Source organism: Dermacentor variabilis, chromosome 6 (genome assembly GCF_050947875.1).
Source record: "Dermacentor variabilis isolate Ectoservices chromosome 6, ASM5094787v1, whole genome shotgun sequence".
Taxonomy (NCBI): domain Eukaryota; kingdom Metazoa; phylum Arthropoda; class Arachnida; order Ixodida; family Ixodidae; genus Dermacentor; species Dermacentor variabilis.
Window position 1 is genome coordinate 120,850,247 of NC_134573.1, and position 19,739 is coordinate 120,869,985.

Below are 19,739 nucleotides of genomic sequence, written 5' to 3' on the forward strand. Positions count from 1 at the left end.
TCACAAGAGGTTTCAGCCTTAGAGTTCACCGGGTTGAGGGGGTCCATTGTCGGTGGATATCTCAACATCTGGCGTATCTTTCCAGAATGCTTTACAATTGTTTGCGGCACTTCCAAATAAGAACTGCATCATGATGTGAATTGATGCAGTTGCCTGATTAGTGATGCCGTTTTCTATCGACTAAACTGACCAGGAGGAGTTGATGTGCATTGTTACACACCGCACATGCAAACGACAAAGACGTAGCTGAGGGTGATGGGGCTTACTCACATAACACGCCTTGATAGCCTCTTGATGCATATACAAAAAAAAAAGCCCCATATTAAATAGAAATAGGTGGGCTGGATAGCTCTTCCCAATATAAACGCAGGCTTAGGAATACACCTCGCTATGAGAATTTGATTGTACTACTGGAAAAAAGGCGACGTTGAGGCTGGCGATCGATGCAAGACAGACAACAGAGATGATGACGCAGCTAGTTTGCCAGAGGTATGGACTTCGCGCTTAGAGTTTTTGGTACGTGGCCCCGTCTGTACAGAATAAGCGCTGGTATCTTGTGTCACCACTCGTGCAGTACTTCTAGCAGCCTTGTTTCTATGAATGCTGGGAATGAAAGACCTCCTCGCGCACTGAAACTTCAGGGCGCGAAATGCTATGGGAATATTTGACAAGTCATCATCGTCATCGTCTTCATCATAATCATCATCATTGTCGTCGCCGCCGCCGCCGCCGCCGCCGTCGTCGTCATCATCATCATCATCATCATCATCATCATCATCATCATCATCATCATCATCATCATCATCATCATCATCCTGTTTTATGTCCACTACAGGACGAAGGCCTCTCCCTGCAATCTTCAATTAACCCTGTCCTGCGCCAACCGATTCCAACTAGCGCCCGCGAATTTCCTAATTTCATCGCTCCACCTTGTCTTCTGCCGTCCTCGACTGCGTTTCCCTTCTCTTGGAACCCATTTTCTAAGCCTAATGGTCCAACGGTTACATAACCGGCGCATTGCATGGCTTGCCCAGCTCCATTTTTTTCTCTTGATGTCAATTAGAATATCGTCTATACCCGTTTGCTCTCTGATCCTAAACGCTCTCTTTCTGCCTCTAACGTTATGCCTAGCAATTTTCGATCCATCGTTCTTCGCGGGGTCCTTAACTTGTTCTCAAGCTTCTTTGTCAGTCTCCAAGTCTCTGCCCCATATGTCACCGCTGGTAAAATGCACTGATTGTACACCTTCCTTTTCGCAGTGATAATGGAAAGCTTCCAGTGAGGAGCTGACAATGTCTGCAGTATGCGATCCAACCCATTTTTATTCTTCTATGAATTTCCTTCTCATTATCAGGTTTCCCTGTCATTAGTTAACCTAGATAAACGTACTCCTTCACAGACTCTAGAGGCTCACTGGCAAGCTTGAACTCTTGTTCCCTTGCCCGGCTATTCATCATTATCTTGGGCTCCTGCGTATTAACATTCAACGCAGCTCTTATACTCTCTCTGTTTAGGTCCTCAATCATTTGTTGTAACTCGTCTGCATTGTTGCTGAATAGAACAATGTCATCGGCAAATCGAAGGTTGCTGAGATATTTGCCGTCGATCCTTACTCCTATGCCTTCCCAGTTTAATAGCTTGAATACTTCTTCCAAGCACGCCATGAATAACATGGGACAGATTGTGTATCCCTGTCTGACCCCTTTCTTTATAGGTATCCTCTTGTGTAGAATTAAGGTAGCTGTGGAACCTCTGTAGATATTTTCCAATGTATTTACGTATAAGCGTTCTGTACTCCTTGATTGCGTAATGCCTCTATGACTGCTGGTATGTCCACTGAATTAAATGCTTTTTGTAATCTATGAAAGCTTATTGTACTCTGCAGATTTCTTGATAACCTGAATAATGACATGGATGTGGTCCATTGTGTATCCCTTACTGAAGCCAGCTTGTTCCCTTGGTTGACTAAATTCGGGTGTTTACCTTATTCTATTGGAGCTTATTTTGGTAAATATTTTATATAGTACTATGAGTAAGCTAATGGGTCTATAATTTTTCAATTCTTTAACATCTCCCTTTTTGTGGATTAGTATAACGTTTGCATTCTTCCAGTTTTCTGGGACCTTTGCAGTAGATAGACACTTCGTATAAAGACCCGCCAGCTTTCGAAGCAGTATGTCTCCTCCATCTTTGATTAAATCGACTGTTATTCCATCTTTTCCTGCCGCTCTTTCTCGTTTCATATCTTGCAAGGCCCTTCTGACCTCATCTCTAGTTATAGGAGGAGTTTCTGTATCCTGTTCATTATCGTTCCGAATGGGGTTCTCCCGAGTCCTCTGGGTACTGTACAGGTCAGTATAGAATTCTTCGGCTTCTTTTACTATATCTTCGAGATTGCTGATGATATTACCCTACTTATCTTTCAGTGCATACATCTTGGTTTGTCCTATGCCAAGTTTCTGTCTCACTGATTTCTGGCTGCGTCCATATTTTACGGTTTCTTCAGTCTTTCTGACGTTATAGTTTCGAATATCACTTATTTGCGCCTTGTTGATCAGTTTTGACAGTTCCGCGAATTCTATGTTATCTCTTGAGTTGGCTACTCTCATTCTTTGTCGTTTATTTATTAGTTCCTTTGTTACTTGGGAGAGTTTACCTACTGTTTGCCTTGGAGCTTTGCCTACCACTTCCAAGAGTGCCTCTGAAGCCAGCCTAGTTATGGTTTCATTCATTGCCTCTATGTCATCTTCATCTCTCTGTTCTAAGGCTGCATATTTGTTTGCAAGTACCAGCCTGAATTTGTCTGCTTTTACCCTTACTGCTTCTAGATTGACCTGTTTCTTCTTGACCAATTTTACTCTTTCTCTCTTCGAATTGAGGTGAATCCTAGCCCTCACTATACTATGACCACTGCACTTTACCCTACCTATAACTTCTACATCCTGCACTATGCTGAGATCAGCAGAAAGCATGAAATCAATTTCATTTCTTGTTCCAACATTAAGGCTCTTCCAGGTCCATTTCTCTTGCTAGGGTTCCTGAAGAAGGTCTTCATTATTTGAAGCTTATTCCTTTCTGCGAATTCTACCAGCATGTCTCCTAGTCAACGCCGTAGTTGCCAATTGCTTGTTTACTGGCCTGATTTTCCCCCAGTTTTGCATTGAAGTCGCCCATTACCACAGTATACTGAGTTTGCACTTTTCTCATCGCTAATTCAACATCTTCATAAAACTGATTTGTTTCAGCATCATCGTGATTGCATGTTGGAGCGTAGGCTTGTAATACCTTTAGTCTATACCTCTTATTAAGTTTGATTACGACTACAGCTACCCTCTCATTAATGCCGTAGAATTCGCCAATGTTGCCCACTATGTCCTCATGGATTAGCAATCCTACCCCATATTGCTTCTTACCTGGGATACCTCTATAACAGAGGACATGTCCGTTATTCAGCAATGTATAAGCCTCACCAGTTCTTTAATCTCACTCAGGCCGATGATATCCCAAACAATGTCTGATAGTTCCTAACTGAGACCTGCTAAGCTAGCCTCACTCGACAGAGTTCGGCAATTAAAACTTGACAGGGTCAGTTTTCATTGGCGGCCTGTCCGAACCCAGAGATTCTTAGCACCCTCTGCCGCGTTACAGGTCTGACCGCCGCCTTGGTCAGGTGCTCCGCAGCTGCTCGGGACTGAAGGCCGTGAGTGAATTGTAGGTATCATTTGGGAGGTGGTGGCCGAATATTGCACCAGGGAGGCCAATTCCTGTTCTGGTGAGGCAGTGTCATTATAAAAGCTTAGTGAGCCTTCCTAATTTGGTTGTACCTGGATTAGTATAGCCCCACTAGCTGGCGGCAGCTTTTGCCGGTGTCAGGCGCCACTCCAAGCCTGCAAATGTTGTGCGGATGTTGAAATATGTTGAAATATAGATATAGAAGCTGCAGATGTTGAAATATAGTGACACAAGTGCTATGGAGCAAATGCAAGGTTTGTGAAGGTGCTTCACATGTGTGCACGTACTTGTAGTGACAACAGGCGGGGAATTTCAAGATATACCAATAGCTGAAGGTACAAGCGGACAGTGACTTTCTTGAAAAATGAGCTTTATGCCATCCTGACAACCGATAATTCTTCTATCAGCTACATAACCAAGCGGCGAGGAACAAAATCACAACGCAGAAGTGTTTTTTTTTTTCGCCACGTCTCTCACCAACCTCCCATCAAAATCTGTAACGAAACTTAAGTCGTCCCTGTATCCTAGTAGCACCAGTCGCAACGATGTGAAATGAAATTACGTTAATTGCCACTGTTTTATTTCAACTGTTTGCAAATATCTTGTGCAGTACGGGAAATTTCACTAATCGTTCAGGAATTGCATCTATTCTTCCTTCATTCGTTTTGCTGAGTCTATCAATCCTAGACTTCTGTTGCTTTTCTCGCTTTCCTTTTACTCATTGCAACCAAGGTGCGCTTCACGGCTATTCCTTTTATTAGTTTTTCAACGACAAATAAAACAGGCTTTCCCTCAAACTTGTTTTTGATAGGTGGAGGAGTGCACTGCGCATGATTTGGATTATTGTTTTTTGAGTTTGGCACAATCTTAAAGGATGAAGCATCCCGAGGTATCTCAATTTGCCATGTGGAACGTACGGGTTCTAACGAAATTGTCAAAATTTAGCAGCGTTGACCCCGTTCGGCCCTTGGTTGAGCGATGCCACCTGGGAACGGGGTGTTGGGAAGCGGCAGGTAAAATATGTTGATCCCGCTCAATGAGCTCACCCAACACCAAAGGCCCACGTATACATCACACGCGCCCCCAGTCTTGCTGCTACCGAGTTGCCAAAAGCAGCACGAGCCCTCCTCTCAAAGAATTGAATTGAACTGAAAAAGTATTGTTCTGAAAGGAAAGGATTGGTGGAGCAGGTGGGCGGGGCCCCTAGTCCAGGGATCCACTGGCCTCAGCTGCACGCCGTGATTGGCCGAGGAGAGTCTTTTGGGCCTCTTTTTTTTCCCGTCGGCGAGCCAAGTCTCCCAATGCTTCGTTGTGAATTGTTGAGCCGGAATGTTAGGCGTATTAATCTTGGGCGGCCTCGCGTTCCCACGTAACGTGGCCGAGAGCTCAAAGATAAATTGGCCTAGCGGAACTTGTCGTCGTGCGATTTGGCGCCTTTGAAGCCATCGAGGAAGTATCGTTCTCCGCGGAATTCGCACGTGCATGCCACGGCCCCTTAGCGTCTTTTGGATTTGCACGTGGACGATCCCCAACTTGCATACATACGAGTATTTCTCGACCACCCGCAACAGTGTTGCCTCTCTCGGGCGCGGGCCTAGTTCAGGTGCACGTCTCGACAGCTACGGTTTCTGTTCTGGGGAAGGCGTCTGTTCTGAGCGGCCGCATCCACCCGTTCCTTCTTCCTCCTGAGGCCCTACCATCTACTCTTCCCATGCAGGTTCAGCAAACGCGCCCTCTCGGAGGACCATGGTAATGAACTGCAGCGTGGCTTCTCTGTTGACTGGTCAGCGGTGGTCTTGGCGCGTCCACGCCTGTCATTGGTCGAGGACTCTTGACAGGCGCCGCAGAGGCGCGCTAGGTGACCAGGCATGCGGATCGCGCCGAGTACGGGAGGGAGAGCTGGGGGGGGTTTGGTGTTTGTGTTCTGCACACGTGCGCACACCGCGTCTCCTCTGTTGTCCCACTGTCAATCACGCTAAATGGTGGAGAGCTCAAAGGCAAACAGACCGCACCTTCACGTTGCTTTCCCGGACAGCGCGGATGCTACGGACGTCGGCAGGCTACACTTCTGGCGACCGGTTCGAGCGCTTGCAGGTGACGACTCTTCGAGGACGACGTTTCTGTAGAAAAAAAAAAAAAATTAATAAATAGCAGCCGTGGCTTCTCGGGTGGCCACTTGAATGGTCCGCTTCCCGTAGTCCACCCCCCATGGTTCGGCGCCTCGCGAGTGGCGGGAGATCCCGGGAGCAGATTTCTCCCGTCTCCAGTATTCTTGTGTCCTTCCCGCTCCCGTGGCTGTTTCTTGTTTCCTCCCTCTCTACGATAACAGGGCGCCGAGACTTCGTCTTCCGTTTCGCTTTGTTCTAGGAACGAACCTTTCGCTTCCCGTATTCGTCCTGGCTTAGTGTAGTTGCTACTCCCGGTTTCGACGGCAAGCGGGTCAGCGGCATCGGGCCCATTGTGGCAAAAAAGGAGATTAGCAGCTGTGCGTGGATGCAGCTCTACTATGGGTGTATCCGAAGTCTAGCATTCTTTTCAGCTGGGAAACCGGCGCGAATTTTGTCCTTTGCATATCAGTCCAAGGAAAAAAAAAAGGAACAAGAAAGGCAGCAATAGAAAAAAAGAGAGAAAGGAATACGGCAGGTAAATACGGTGGATTAGGTTTTCTCAGTTAAGACGTGCTTTCTCAAGAGAGAGAAGAAAGAAAGAAAGAACGAAAGAAAGAAAGGAAGAAAGAAAGACGTAACGACGTAAAGACGGCGCGCGCACACGGTGATGTAGACAACTACTTCCATCCCTTCTTGTAGGGTCATACAGCGGGACGCTTGGACTGCCACAAACTAAGCGCTGACGTTCGGCGACAGCGCGTGAAATTCCACGAAGGAAGATCTAGCAGGTACACGGGCACTGCACGGGGAGCCCCGTTTTGTGCTGTGTGATCTTGCTTGCGATATTCCGTATGACGTCGCAGGCGCGGCAAATAGTTCGCGACCCTTTCGTGCGTGCGACTTCTCGGTTTTTCGCAGGTGCAGAGCTTCCCAGCACCCGCCAAGCGTGTCACTGTGCGCGTGTCAACGTGACAGTTTTTGTATAACAATGAGCTGTCATGCATAATGCTTTGCCGAATAGCTCTCTAAATTGCGGCTTCCTTTCACCAGAGCAGACCGACTAAGAGTACGTCACACAATCTTTCTACTCCGTCTTTCTCGTATGGTAAAATCGACAGCAATCTCAAGCACAGCCATTATAAGCGCGTGAATAAACTACAATGCGAAGTTTTCCCTTGTGGTTACTGCAGCACCGAAAAACTTGTTATAGCATATATATATATATATATATATATATATATATATATATATATATATATATATATATATATATATATATATATATATATATATATATATATATATATATACAGCCTGTCTCGACTTGCTCCGAGACGATACACCCCTTAATTTAAGAGTTAAACCCATTTGGTAGTTCGCCATCCATTGAAGCGATCTAGCTAAAAAAAAAGAAAAGAAGAAGAAGAAGAGAGAGAGAAAAAAAAAACGTGTTATTGCTGCTTCCACAACGTAGAGGCAAGTGCCTCCGAAAGGGGACCGGTCAGGATACGCAGCGTAGCGCAAGAATTAAAACACTGCATATCAAGGCGAATTACTTCTAACTCTTACGTTACTCGCACTTCCATCATTTATTTCGCCATACGTTCCTGTTGCATTAATTGTGTTTGCCTTTCCTATATTTCCTCCATACCGGAAGCATAATGCGCAATTGGGCCCTGGCATATATTTGAATTGTTCTCCTTCAACTCGGCGGAGGCACAGTCGAATCACTGCGAGATGCTTTTGAAAGAGATCACGATTGTATCTTCGCCCTTATATGGGCTCTAAAGAGCAGCAACAGATCAATTTAGACGGGTAGAGCACTCATTCGACACTGTTACGTGAATAATTTTTCGGAAAAGGGCTTACGCAGAAAATGAATACTAATCTTCACCTTTGTTGTTGCGCCACCGTGCACAGCACCCCACGCGGCAATCATACCAAGCGCTTGCGTGAAGAGAGCACGGAATACCGGCGCGAAGATGACATGTGCACTTTAGAGGCATGTGTAGTGCTAGTTTCTAATATACCTAATAAAACGGTAACTTGTTATAGGCCACGATCACTACACCTTTCTTGAATATCGCGTCGTAACTGCAGCTATAAGTAAGTGGCGCCGGGCCGTAACGTTTTTCGAAGTAGTATTTCTCTTTATTTGGTCTGTTTTGGCGGCAGATCAGTAGTTTCAACATTTGTTAAATTGAGTCATTGCTTCATTCATAATGGCATGCGACAATGTCTGCGACAACAAACAATTGACTAAAATTGAGAAGACGCTTTCGAAATTCATGACGTTACGGCCTTCTGTAGTGCGAAACTCCATGTGGAACAGATGTCCCAGAGCGTCAGATCATTCGATCGAGCTGCTTGCCAAAGTTAACTACCTCTGTAAAACTTTTATTATCGCTCCACATCAGTTCTAATAAGTAATCAGTACATTATAATCCCGTTCTATAAAACTTTTACCAATTGCCTCCAAAGCAGTACATGGCGCCGCGTGCTCTTCGTAAATCTTTTGAGAATTACATTTGGTGCCACCGCAAGGAAGCCACAGCTGACGGCAAAAAAAATGAGCGCGTGCCGTGTTATTCCATCATTTAGGAACTCTAAGCAGTTAAATCGTGATGGTGCAAAAACAAACAAAAACAGCGCGTTCTGCCGCGCGCTTCCTGCAATGTCTGCAGAACCTGCATGCAGACATTACTCCGAAAATGGAGAGGTTCATTTCTTCAAGATCAATGCGTTGCGAGTCATGGCTTATATTGCTTGGACCATTTGAATGATGGAAATAAAAACGTTTATTGTGGAGGCAAACTACCACATGTCATTGAAGCGTATGCCACTCTCACAGCTTTGCGTACTTTCGCGAAAGGGGCTTTCTTGCAAAAATGTTTAACAGCGTCGTGCCTATCAGTAACATTGAATGCGTAGTTGCAGAGGAGCGGCCTCAGGAAACGAACCGATATGAGGTTCATGAGCTTGAGCCTGTGCTCGCTGCTGTCACTGCTCTTAGACTTTGGCAACGTTGAAGCACAAAGAGCTGGGACGGCGTACCCCACTAAGGTAGTCAGTGGCTTCTGCAAGGTCTGATCCTCCTGCAGGGCACGCGGTTGCATACTCTAGTGTAGTTCGAAGCTGTATTAGGCGACCAATTACCCCGCCTAATTACTGCAAGCCACCTCCCTCGTACTACAGCGGCAGCTGCTATTTCATGGAATGACAGCCCGACAGTCTTTTTCTTTCCGTTCGGTTTGCACAACGGTACACAACAATCAGACATACTGAGGCATCCGGAACACGTGCTTGCAAAAGCCCGAGAAAACAATAAAACCAAACGAATACTATCAAATGCGAATGGAAGTATCGCACTGTCAGCGCGGCCGGACAGATTGCATGCGGAATACGCATCAGCAAAAGCCTGAGAAAAACAGGAATGCACTCAAACACGGATGCGAACACTGACTCGTGAGTTTCGTACTGAGCGCTGCCGATCAGGCCCAACTTTCTGTGGATGGATGTGGATGGATGGATGTTATGAGCGTCCCTTTCGGAACGGGGTGGTGGGTTGCGCCACCCACCTCGTGCTATTATACTGTCTAATGTACTACCTAAGTTAAAAAAAAAAAGAAAAGAAAAAGCCCACGATTAATTCCCATAAACAAATTTTCGTACCCCCAATTGTGAACTTTGTTTTTGTACTTCTCCGTTTCTTGTCATTTCCCTGCTTTTCTTCCACCAATCTTCCGATCGCCTCTTACCAATCTCTATTGCGGACATATGTTTACTTTCCCCCTGCTGTCGGTGAACCCAAGGGTTTCAAGGAGGCCAGTGGTACGTACTTAAATCGACCGCTGGGTAGATATCTTCACATTCTAATAAAACATGCTCCATCGTTTCCCAAGCTTTACCGCCGCAAGCACCATGCTTCTTCTTCCTTCTTATATCTCGCTTTATAGGTGCGTGTTCTAAGGCATCCTAACCTCGCCTAGAAGAATAATGTGCTTCCCTTTGAGTTATCATAAATTGTTTCTTTGCTGGTTTCGTTTTCTACTCTTAAGTAGTTACTCATGGAAGGTTTCTTTTCCATTGCCACCGCCCATGAGATTATTTCAGCCCCTCTGACTTTCCGATTGACGTTCTTTGTTGCGGTGTTGCCCATCCTATTGGCCGCATAGTTGGTAAGCTTCCTAGTTCTTTTCCTCCATTGTGATTCAATGTTTTTCTTGTACAGATACCTCAACACTATCCCAGACAATTTACTTTCTTCTATATTCCTCAGTCATTTCTCGTAATCAATTTTACGGCGAGCTTCCCTCACTTCAAAACTAATCCAGCCCATATCACCCTGCACAGCTTCATTTGTAGTCTTCCCATGAGCACCCAAAGCGAGGCGTCCCACTGACCTTTGGTTCCTATCGAGTCCTGATTGTACCCCTGATTTAAAGCAAACAACCGCATTTCCAAAAGTAAGTCCTGGAACCATTACACCTTTCCACATACCTCGGAGCACCTCGTACCTATTGTATCCCCATAGCACTCTGTGCTTCATTATGGCTGCATTCCTGTTCCCCTTCACTGTTATTGTTTTTTTCCTGTTTCGATATATCTATTGCCTTCGTTTATCCATATACCAAGGTATTTATATTCTCCTACCCGAGGTATTTCCTGGCCCTGTATTGCCACTGTCTGTTCACTGTTTTCATTGAATACCATGACACCTGATTTTCTAACACTAAATTTCAAACCTAAATTGCTGCCTTCCTGTCCACATATATTAGCCAGACGTTGCAAATCACTTTGCTTGTTAGCTAGCAACACAGTGTTGTCCGCATAACATAAACCTGGAAGCTGCTGCTCTACTACTGTACCGCCTATTTGTATGAGAGATTAAACTCAATATTGCTTCCTTCTAGCGCCCTCTCCATCTTCACCACGTACATCATAAACAGCAGTGGGGATAACGGGCACCCCTGCCTCAGTCTCTTGTTGATATCAACTTTCTCCTCATCCCTTCCCATTCAACGCAAACGGTATTTTCTAGGTAAATCTCTCTGAAAAGCTGTAAACAATCGTCGCCTAAGCCTTCCCCAACCAGAATATCTCACTAACACGAATTCGTGAGCTTCGTATTGCGCGCGGCCGATCATTGCCAGCTTCCTGTGGGATGGATGGATGTTATGAGCGTCCCCTTTAGAACGGGGCGGTTGGTTGCGCCACCAAGCTCTTGCTGTTATACTGCTTAATGTACTGCCTGTATTCTACTCACGCAGCGCCACCACGCGGCAGCTACTAGCAGCGGCGACACGAGCACCCGGCGGCTTGGGGAGAGCGTTCGCCCAGGCACTCCACATATTTGTAACGATGCTTCCCTTACTTGGAGTGACTTGTGTGGAACCAAATTAAGAGTGTGCATTGCCGCAGTATCGTGGATTGAATTCCCAGCTGGCGTCGGTGGGCAATGTTTCGTTTTCACATTCCGTTAGGTGATAGTAGGACTGAGGGCAAAAAAGCTGCGAGAGTGAGGAGCTGGCAGTCCGATGACGTCAACGACAAGACGGTGCGGCATGACGACACCGGCAGAACGGAAAGGAGAGAGGGACAAGGAAAGGCCAGTTTCGTACTCCGAACTGCGAAACTTTGTCTCACATGATCTTTCGCAACGCCTAAATGCTCATGAAAGTGCCATTACTCGGCCGAGTTTCGCAGCAACGTGAGCCTACACCACTTTCCTTCGAACAAGTCAACCTTGGGCCGTTTATATAAGGTAAAGATTCCTTTATTTCGATTTTATTGTGTCTTATCATTTACCATTCACGGCAGGCGGATCCCGACAATAAGGGAGGGGGGGGGGGAAGCACCGCTTGGATTACTGAGGAAGCGCAAAAAGGAATAGCATTGGAATGTAATCGTTGCATTATCCCGGCCCTGTTTCGTAGTTAAGAGGACGAACTGGGTGCCATTCGTACGTAAAAATAAGGTGCAGTAACACATTGCTGTGAAGCTTCGCGGGCTGGCATCAATGTCGTGCTCACTTATGCGTCTGGTAGATGGTTTGTACGTTCATTTCCGCCTGTTATACCAGGTTAATAACTCGCCAACCGTGACGGTGCACGGGTGAGCTGTTCGCAAACCACGCGCCTGTCGTCGCTGATGTTGCCGCAATACGAAGACAGCCACCCCGAATGTTCGGCGCATTCCCACTCCATTCATCCTTTCTTGAATGAGACTCGCGCGTGAAAGGTGTGACCGGCGAAGGTGGTAAACAAGGCACACGCCAGGTGGCGTAGGTGCCGTCCGGGCCGGCTAGCACCGGAAGCTCTTTCAGAGCGAGGCCCACGCTGCCCTCCCCGGGTGTTTGCCATCCGCGAGCGTCCAGCCCCGGCCGCCTCCTTTCGGCACCGAGCACAGGTGCATCAGTCCGCGAAGGGGCTCGACGCCGCCAGTGAAGGCGATATACGTACCGTGTTTTTCACCACATAACACTTGATGGATGCGTGTCCAATCGGTTATTGAAGCCTGGAAGACACCTAATGTACAAATATTTTAAGAAAATATGTCGTGAGAAACAAAGAAACAAGCAAACAACAACAACAATCGCACCGCTAAATCCCCTGCGATTGGTATATATTTTCGTGCCTTGTTTCTTCACTGCCCAATTTTTCAGTGCTTCATGACTGTTATGTCAGATGAAAGTCGATTATCTTTCGTTCCTCTGCCTACCATTTGTTTACTTAAATCATTCTCTCTGGAAACCACCGCAAATATTATTTATTTAGTTTACTTGTGATGAGGAGTATACCTAATAAGGGAGAGCGCAGTACGTCTTTCGTGGTCAGAAATATTGCGGTAGTCGAGACGATGGTATCATACGAAAAAGTTTGAAGCTTCAAAGATGATAAAGGTCCCATAGTGAAGTTGTCGATGCATGCAAAAAAAAAAAACGAGAAGTGTAAAACAGACACTTCCTACTACCCTGCCTTCCTTTCTGCTCTGCCTGTTTCACAGAAGGTTTGCTAGCAACCCCAAATTTATTGAAAAAGCAAGCTGCTTGTAAACCACAAGAGACGCGTTTCATGTTGCAGCTCGTTTCTCACGCCTCTGGACCGCGTCACTTAGAATTCATTCATTCGTTTTTTTCTTCTTTGCGGTCACGAATCTCGCAACACCCTGAAGCGAGCACCGCGCAGGTAACGCCAGAGTCTCACCACAAGCCTTTGCTCCGATTGGTCCACGAAGCGAAGAGATGGTCGGCGGTTGCTCTTCAATCCGGGTGCAAGTGGACGAAGCCCTCCCCACGCCACTTCGTTCCTATAATATAGAAAGAAAGCGCGCAAGTCCCACAGGTAAAAAGAAAAGAAGAAACGAAGTAGAGCCGCCTGAATACGAGCCATATTAAGCCAAGCCTGAGTCGGTAACGCCGCTGTTTGCTCTGGCGTCAGCGAATCGAAGCCTCTCCCCACCACCTCCCGCCAAGGGGAACGAACCGATTCGGGGCGTTTACTCGCGCGGAAAAGCGGACGCCATTCAAATGAATGGCGCAGTTGGACTCGAGTGAGGCAAACGAAAAAGAAACAGACGACAAAGAGCTGTGGCCATAAGAGAGATAGAAAGGAAAATAAGTACACGAATAGGAAGGAGTACGGAGGCCGAGTGCAAGCCGCATGAAGGGCCGCTCTTTGTTGGCGCTGCAGCACTGCAGCCTGGTGGGACCTTGACGGGTCGGCTCGTATTTCGATTCATACTTCGACGGGGAGGAAGAACAGCGACATCGGGACGGGCGGGAGTTTGTTTTTTCTTTTTTTTTCCTCGCCCTATAAAGTGTAGGACAGACAGATGCCCCGATGTGGTACGACTTCTGGTTGAGATTTGTACGCGTTCGTTTCAACACGTCTCCCTCTCTACACCGCCTAGAGCTATCTATATAGGCGGGGAGGGGAGGGATTGCGAGGCCATCTATGTTCGATCGCTTACAACACCTAGAAAAAAGAAAGCGGAACGTGCGGTCGCAGTAATGTCGAATGAGCCGTTTGAGGTTTGCATTAGCAGCGCGGGGGAGTGAGCGTTGTAGAAATGAGAACAATAGCGATTATGCAAATGGTTGGGGAAAACTAGCCGTTTCTTTGCGTTCCCTCTCGTAAGCATTTGCGTGCGCTAAGTGCTGCGTCACGACTGTTAACACACACACAAAAAAGACAAGAAGGGTGAGAGGGGGCACAGGCTTAACCGATGCGGGAGTTTGGGAAAAGCGAAAACACGGAAGAGGTTTCTTTGATGTTTCGGCATAGGGTCGCGCGATCTAGAAGCTCGTGCTTTATGCAGAAAGGCACGATTGAAGCAGATGACAACAATGGTTGTGTGGTCGTGTGCTCGGGTTGATAAGCCGTCTGTCGGTGCCAACCGGTCTCCTATTGTGGAAACGTTTGCAGGTTTGTGCCAGGCTTTCTCTCTAATGCTCGTGTGTCGTGTTGTTAACAGATCCTTTTTTGTGATCTTAAATAGCAGGTCACGTTTCGGCGGAGTCGTTTGAAGCTGCGTCTGTTGATCTGCTTAGTTTTCTGAACGTTTGGTGCGGGAAAGGAGCATGAAAAAGAAAATATAGCGAAGTGTGCTTTGGTGTGCATCTTGAGCGCAAGTTATAGTTAATGTTTTATTGATGAGCTTGCTACTTCCGGTCTGTGCAGAAAAGGTCCTCACGAATTGTTTCCGTTTGGTGTGACGAGTACTACTGGTGGGCTTACAACCTGAAGACGGCCATTTCAAGAACAGTCGTTCGAGCGTAATGTAATTGCTGACTGAAGAGAGCAAAGCTCCATTTGTTAACGCAAGTTTTTAACTTTCGCTTTTGTCGCCGCCCTGGTTTCGCATTGTAAGAGCCGTTTTGGAAGGAACTGCATCTACCTCCTTTCGGCTATATAAAGCCTGTGTTGGTAGCTGTGTATATATATATATATATATATATATATATATATATATATATATATATATATATATATATATATATATATATATATATATATATATATATATATATATATATATAAAGTTGTTAGCTAGTCTATTTCACTTTTGTGGAGTAAGTACCGCGGAATAACACATGTAAGGTGGAGGAAGGTTCATGAAAGGAACAATTACAGCTCCGTGCTAGTATCGGGTGGAGGACAATTTTTCCTTTCCTCTATTTCCTTTTGTCAGTTGTTGCCCTTAATCATCCAAGGGGTAGTTAGCAAGGAGTCCAATACTAGGTGGCGAAAAGCGTAACACCCTAGAATCGTTAGAGTTCCATATGTATTCTTAAGACTGCGCAGAAATGCGTCTGAAGAGTCTCTTTGACTGACAAAAATAAAATATGGTGAGTTCAAGGGACAGCTATAAAGATGTCGTTAATATCTTGACTCGCTCATGGCGAATAATTTTTCTGAATGTAGTTTTGTCTTAACGTACGCCATGAACATCCTGTTCCCGTACTACGCTGCGCCCTTTTGTTCATACCCCATCCTTGGACCTGATCCCTGCAGCGAAGAGCTTTATGAACCTGTGTCACGTTTGCATTCTCTGCTTTGGCCTGGCGATTAAAGCGACTTATTTGCACTGAAATTCTCTAGTCTATAGGACTATGGGATATGAATGTTTGTGGATGGAAGTGCGAGTGGCTACAGAGTGCACAAGTAACATTGTTCAATTTTAGTAGATCTATGAACATGACTAGTTGATGCGCGTTCGTGATTAAGGACTACGAGAAGGAGACAAGGAGAAGCATTTGTTCTTTTGTGTGTGTGTGTGCCTGTGCGTGTGCCTGTGCCTGTGGGCGCGCGCGCGCGCGTGTGTGTGCGTGTGCGTGTGTGTGTGTCCAGAATGGACCTTTCCATTGGGGGGAGAGAACACCTACTCTCTCAACTGTTGCGTGGAGATAGAAAAGCACGCGCAGCAGCGTCCGTGATGCTTTTGCTGTGGGCTCGCGCGCAATTTGCAACGGTCCAGAAGGCATTCCAGTCACGTCCATGGAACTGTCGTCATTTCGGGGCTCATAGCAGGTGGAATGTGAAACTACGACGTTTCTCGCCTTATTAGTCCATCTACTAAACGTTCGCGCCATGTTTTTAAGTGCTAAAGTCATTCGATTGGTCTACATTGGGCCATTTCTTTCAACAAAGCTTTCGCACCGATCCTGCCATTTTGTGCGTCAACCTGATCGCCGTCTCAGCTTGCCAGTCTCGAGTGGCGCCGGTCCTGTCGTTTGTGTTCTTCTTGAGTCCTGGTCTTCTGCGCCTTGCCTTTACTACTTCATGCGTAGCAACTTCAAGCATGAACCAATTAGCCCAAGCAAGAGTTTTACTTGAGCATATTTCTTCTACATTGGGCCATTTCTTTCAACAAAGCTTTCGCACCGATCCTGCCATTTTGTGCGTCAACCTGATCGCCGTCTCAGCTTGCCAGTCTCGAGTGGCGCCGGTCCTGTCGTTTGTGTTCTTCTTGAGTCCTGGTCTTCTGCGCCTTGCCTTTACTACTTCATGCGTAGCAAGTCAGGGAGTTTAGCCTGAGGAGGCACTTCTGGTTTGCTAACCGGCAAACAAGCAGGTGTGAACGTGGGCAAACGTTTATACAGACGAGGTCGTGTGGCCACTCCATCGTGTCCATCTTGCGGTTGCTGCGAGACACTTCAGCACCTGAAATTGGAGTGTCCCGCTTCCAGTGCGCAGCGCATGTCGCCAGTGAGAGACTATCATCTGCTTGGCCTGCGGTGTACGAGCACTGGATGAATTTTTTGTACCAGCGTAGTTGTGCGTCTCGATGCGATCAGGCTCATCGTGTTCTACTTACTTTTCTAGAATTAACTAAAATAGGTGCACGTTTGTAGCTCCGACACTATTTCTTCTAGTGATACTGTAGTAGCGTGACCTTCAGTGACCGGCCCTACTGTGTGTGACCTGTGCTGTGCGTTCTACTTTATTCTTTTAGATGTGTCCTGTTACTCTTTATTTCTTCTTTTTCCCCCTCCATCTTATCTTTCATTTCTGTGTTTCTGTCGCCTCATTTCTGAAGAGTAGGTAGGCGTTGTGCCGCTTCCGATGGCAGTTGCTAGCCTGCTTCTCGCTTTTCCTTTCCTGTCAAATGTATGTATGTTTTCAAAACAAATAATAAAACAAGCGAAGGGGTACATCAATAGGAAGAGAACGTAATGGGAGAGAAAGGAAAAAAAGAGAGGAGCTCAGAGTAAACTGCGTACACTTTACAGTAACAGCAGGCGGCATCCTTAACGTCTGCCACGTAGGTGGTAACATTAACCTGCTATAAATAAGCATGTGTAGAGCCACGTAATTTGTTCTAAAGCCACCGCATACCATGTACCGGGTGTTTCAGCGAACACTTTTTTTTTTTTACAACCAAGCTGTGTATCGTAGCTGATTCGTCCGTCCGTCCGTCTGTCGCATGTACACCGAAAGCTCCTTCGACGCAGTCCCATGCGCATGCACGAAAAAAAAAAAAGAAAATAACGAGAGATACAGAGGCGTACGATTGGCTGTGCAAGTAGTGACGTTGTTGCTTCCGTCGCAGCTGAGCGCGCGCGCAGCAGTTTCTCTCCGGTTCCGAAGTGGGTAGGCCACGCATCATACATGCTCTTGTGAAGGCACTTTTGTCTTTCTTGAGGGCGACTGGCCTATGTGAACACCTTTGACTCGCTCGGGCTCTCCGCGTGCGTGCGTACGCGAGCTCACCGCGGCTATCCTCCCCCTCCCCTCCCTCTCTCTATCTCACATTTCTATTCCCTCTTTCCTCTCTTCCAGAGTAGGGTAGCCAACCTGACCCAATTCTGGTTAACATCCCTGCCTTTTTTTTCTCCTCCTCCTCCATACGCACTCCTGAGGAGCAGGAAGCTTTCGACCAGCAACGCCACGATCAGAACCGGTACGAGCTCGTCTACGCCGTGCCGATGCCGTAGCCCGCGCACAAGAACAGGCTCGTGCACCCGAGCGCAAGCAGCAACTGCGTGCCGAGGATACAGCAGCCTACCAAGCCGTTGTTCAATGAACTATCGGGATTAACCCAGTGATAAACACCGAGGCCGCACGTTTAAGCTTCGCTGGTTAACCACTTGTACGGATACTTGGACGGTGATTTTTTTTTAAGTTGCCTGTCACACATAGCACAAATCTTGTCCGTGAGCTGCTTTACGTGAAAAGGGGGACATTACTTCTCAGAAACTGAAATAAGTAATCGACCAATGAACAAAAAATCACCGATTAGGTTTTTAAATAATTACATTGTGGCACATATTACAATTTACACATTCTAGTCGGGGAGTTCGCAAGGCCGATCGACTTGGAACGAATTCTCAGGATAGCACCAGTTTCAAGATAATAATTCCCGAACCTTGCGGAGAAATGCATTGGTGTTCCGGTTATCTTTGTGCTTCAATTCACAAAACGACATTTTGTTCAGAAAGTAAGTGGAAGGACAGTGCATTTTTACCGCAAGTTTGACGGCGCACATCTTGTAAATGGTGTAATATACACAATTCTTTTGAAGTGGATAGGCTTTGCAGGCTCACCCGCTAGAATTTGTAAATTGTTATATATACCATAGGGTAATTAATTAAAAGCTTGATTAGTGAATGATTTTTAATTTGTCGATTATACATATAATTTTTTTTCTGCGAGTTATGTCCGCCTCTTCGAGTGGTCGCGAGTTCATGGACTAGAATTGTGTTATCTGCCGCGTATACATTTAAACAGGCTGATGTATTACTTTGTGCTCCTCTCTCTTAGCAAGTTTTAGATGGCCACCTACAAGTCGTTATAGTACACTTCATGCATAACCTGCCTAAGCCAAACCCCCCAGCTGGTGACATGCCCTGCTACATCCTTTATATTATTCCACACATCTTGCTCCCAATAAATGTGCACTTGTGTTCAGTACAGCCGACTACTACGTAACCGTTTAGGCCGTAAAATGACCTTATCCAGGACAATCCTGAAGGTACCTCCGTGGTCACCGACGATTTTCGCAAGTCACACGAACGGTCACCGTTACAGCCACTTCGGGAACTCTCTCCATTTAAGGTTGGGCAAACCCCGATAGCTCTTCGTAGAACTGCCGCAGACAAGCGGTCGCCTGAAGATGCCGGGCTGGTTTTGCACGCAGCTCAAAGCCTTATAAGCAACAGAGTGCGACAGCGTGTGACTCTTGTTCGTACGACGAGATATCAAAGTCGCTGTCATTACCCTGCCCACGGTGCCAGTTCGTAAACTGCAACCATCGTTATCATGACTATGCAAACGGCCCCGTACAGAAGGCAGAGTACGCGTAAAGGAAAAAAAATTCCCGGAAACGACCATCACGATTTCTTTTATATATAGCGTGAGGCGGCAAGAACGTGTCTTCTGTTGTTGACTTTATTACTGGGTTACTGTCTAGGTAAATTACATTTGAACCAACTACAACATTGTGCATGGCGCAAACCACTGCCGCGTGGAATGCTAGTTGCATTTTATAGAGCCTATGGTTGGTTATCTTAATGTTCGTTCGTACGCTCTCTTTGCAGATTCGCAATGAACGCCTTCATATAAGAGCTTTTAAGCCGTAACGAGACTCCACATCGAAAGTTTAAGTGGTGTTGGGGACGCTGTCGTGGCTCTGAGGTACAGCTTTCAGCTCGAATTTCGGGAAACTTCGGCTCGAATTCTAAGGACGGCGCCACACTGTATAAGTCTGCCACGACTGCGCACAAAAACTATGCGTGTCAGGACCCTGTTCGAACAAAGCAACGGCGAATAGCTACGACACCTATTGTCGTCGTCTGCCCTAAGCATTTCCGGAGGCACATGATTCGGAGACGCTGTCGGCCAACCTGATACTTACTGTAGTCCCGTAAAATTACGGCGTTTTACATACCAAAGTCAC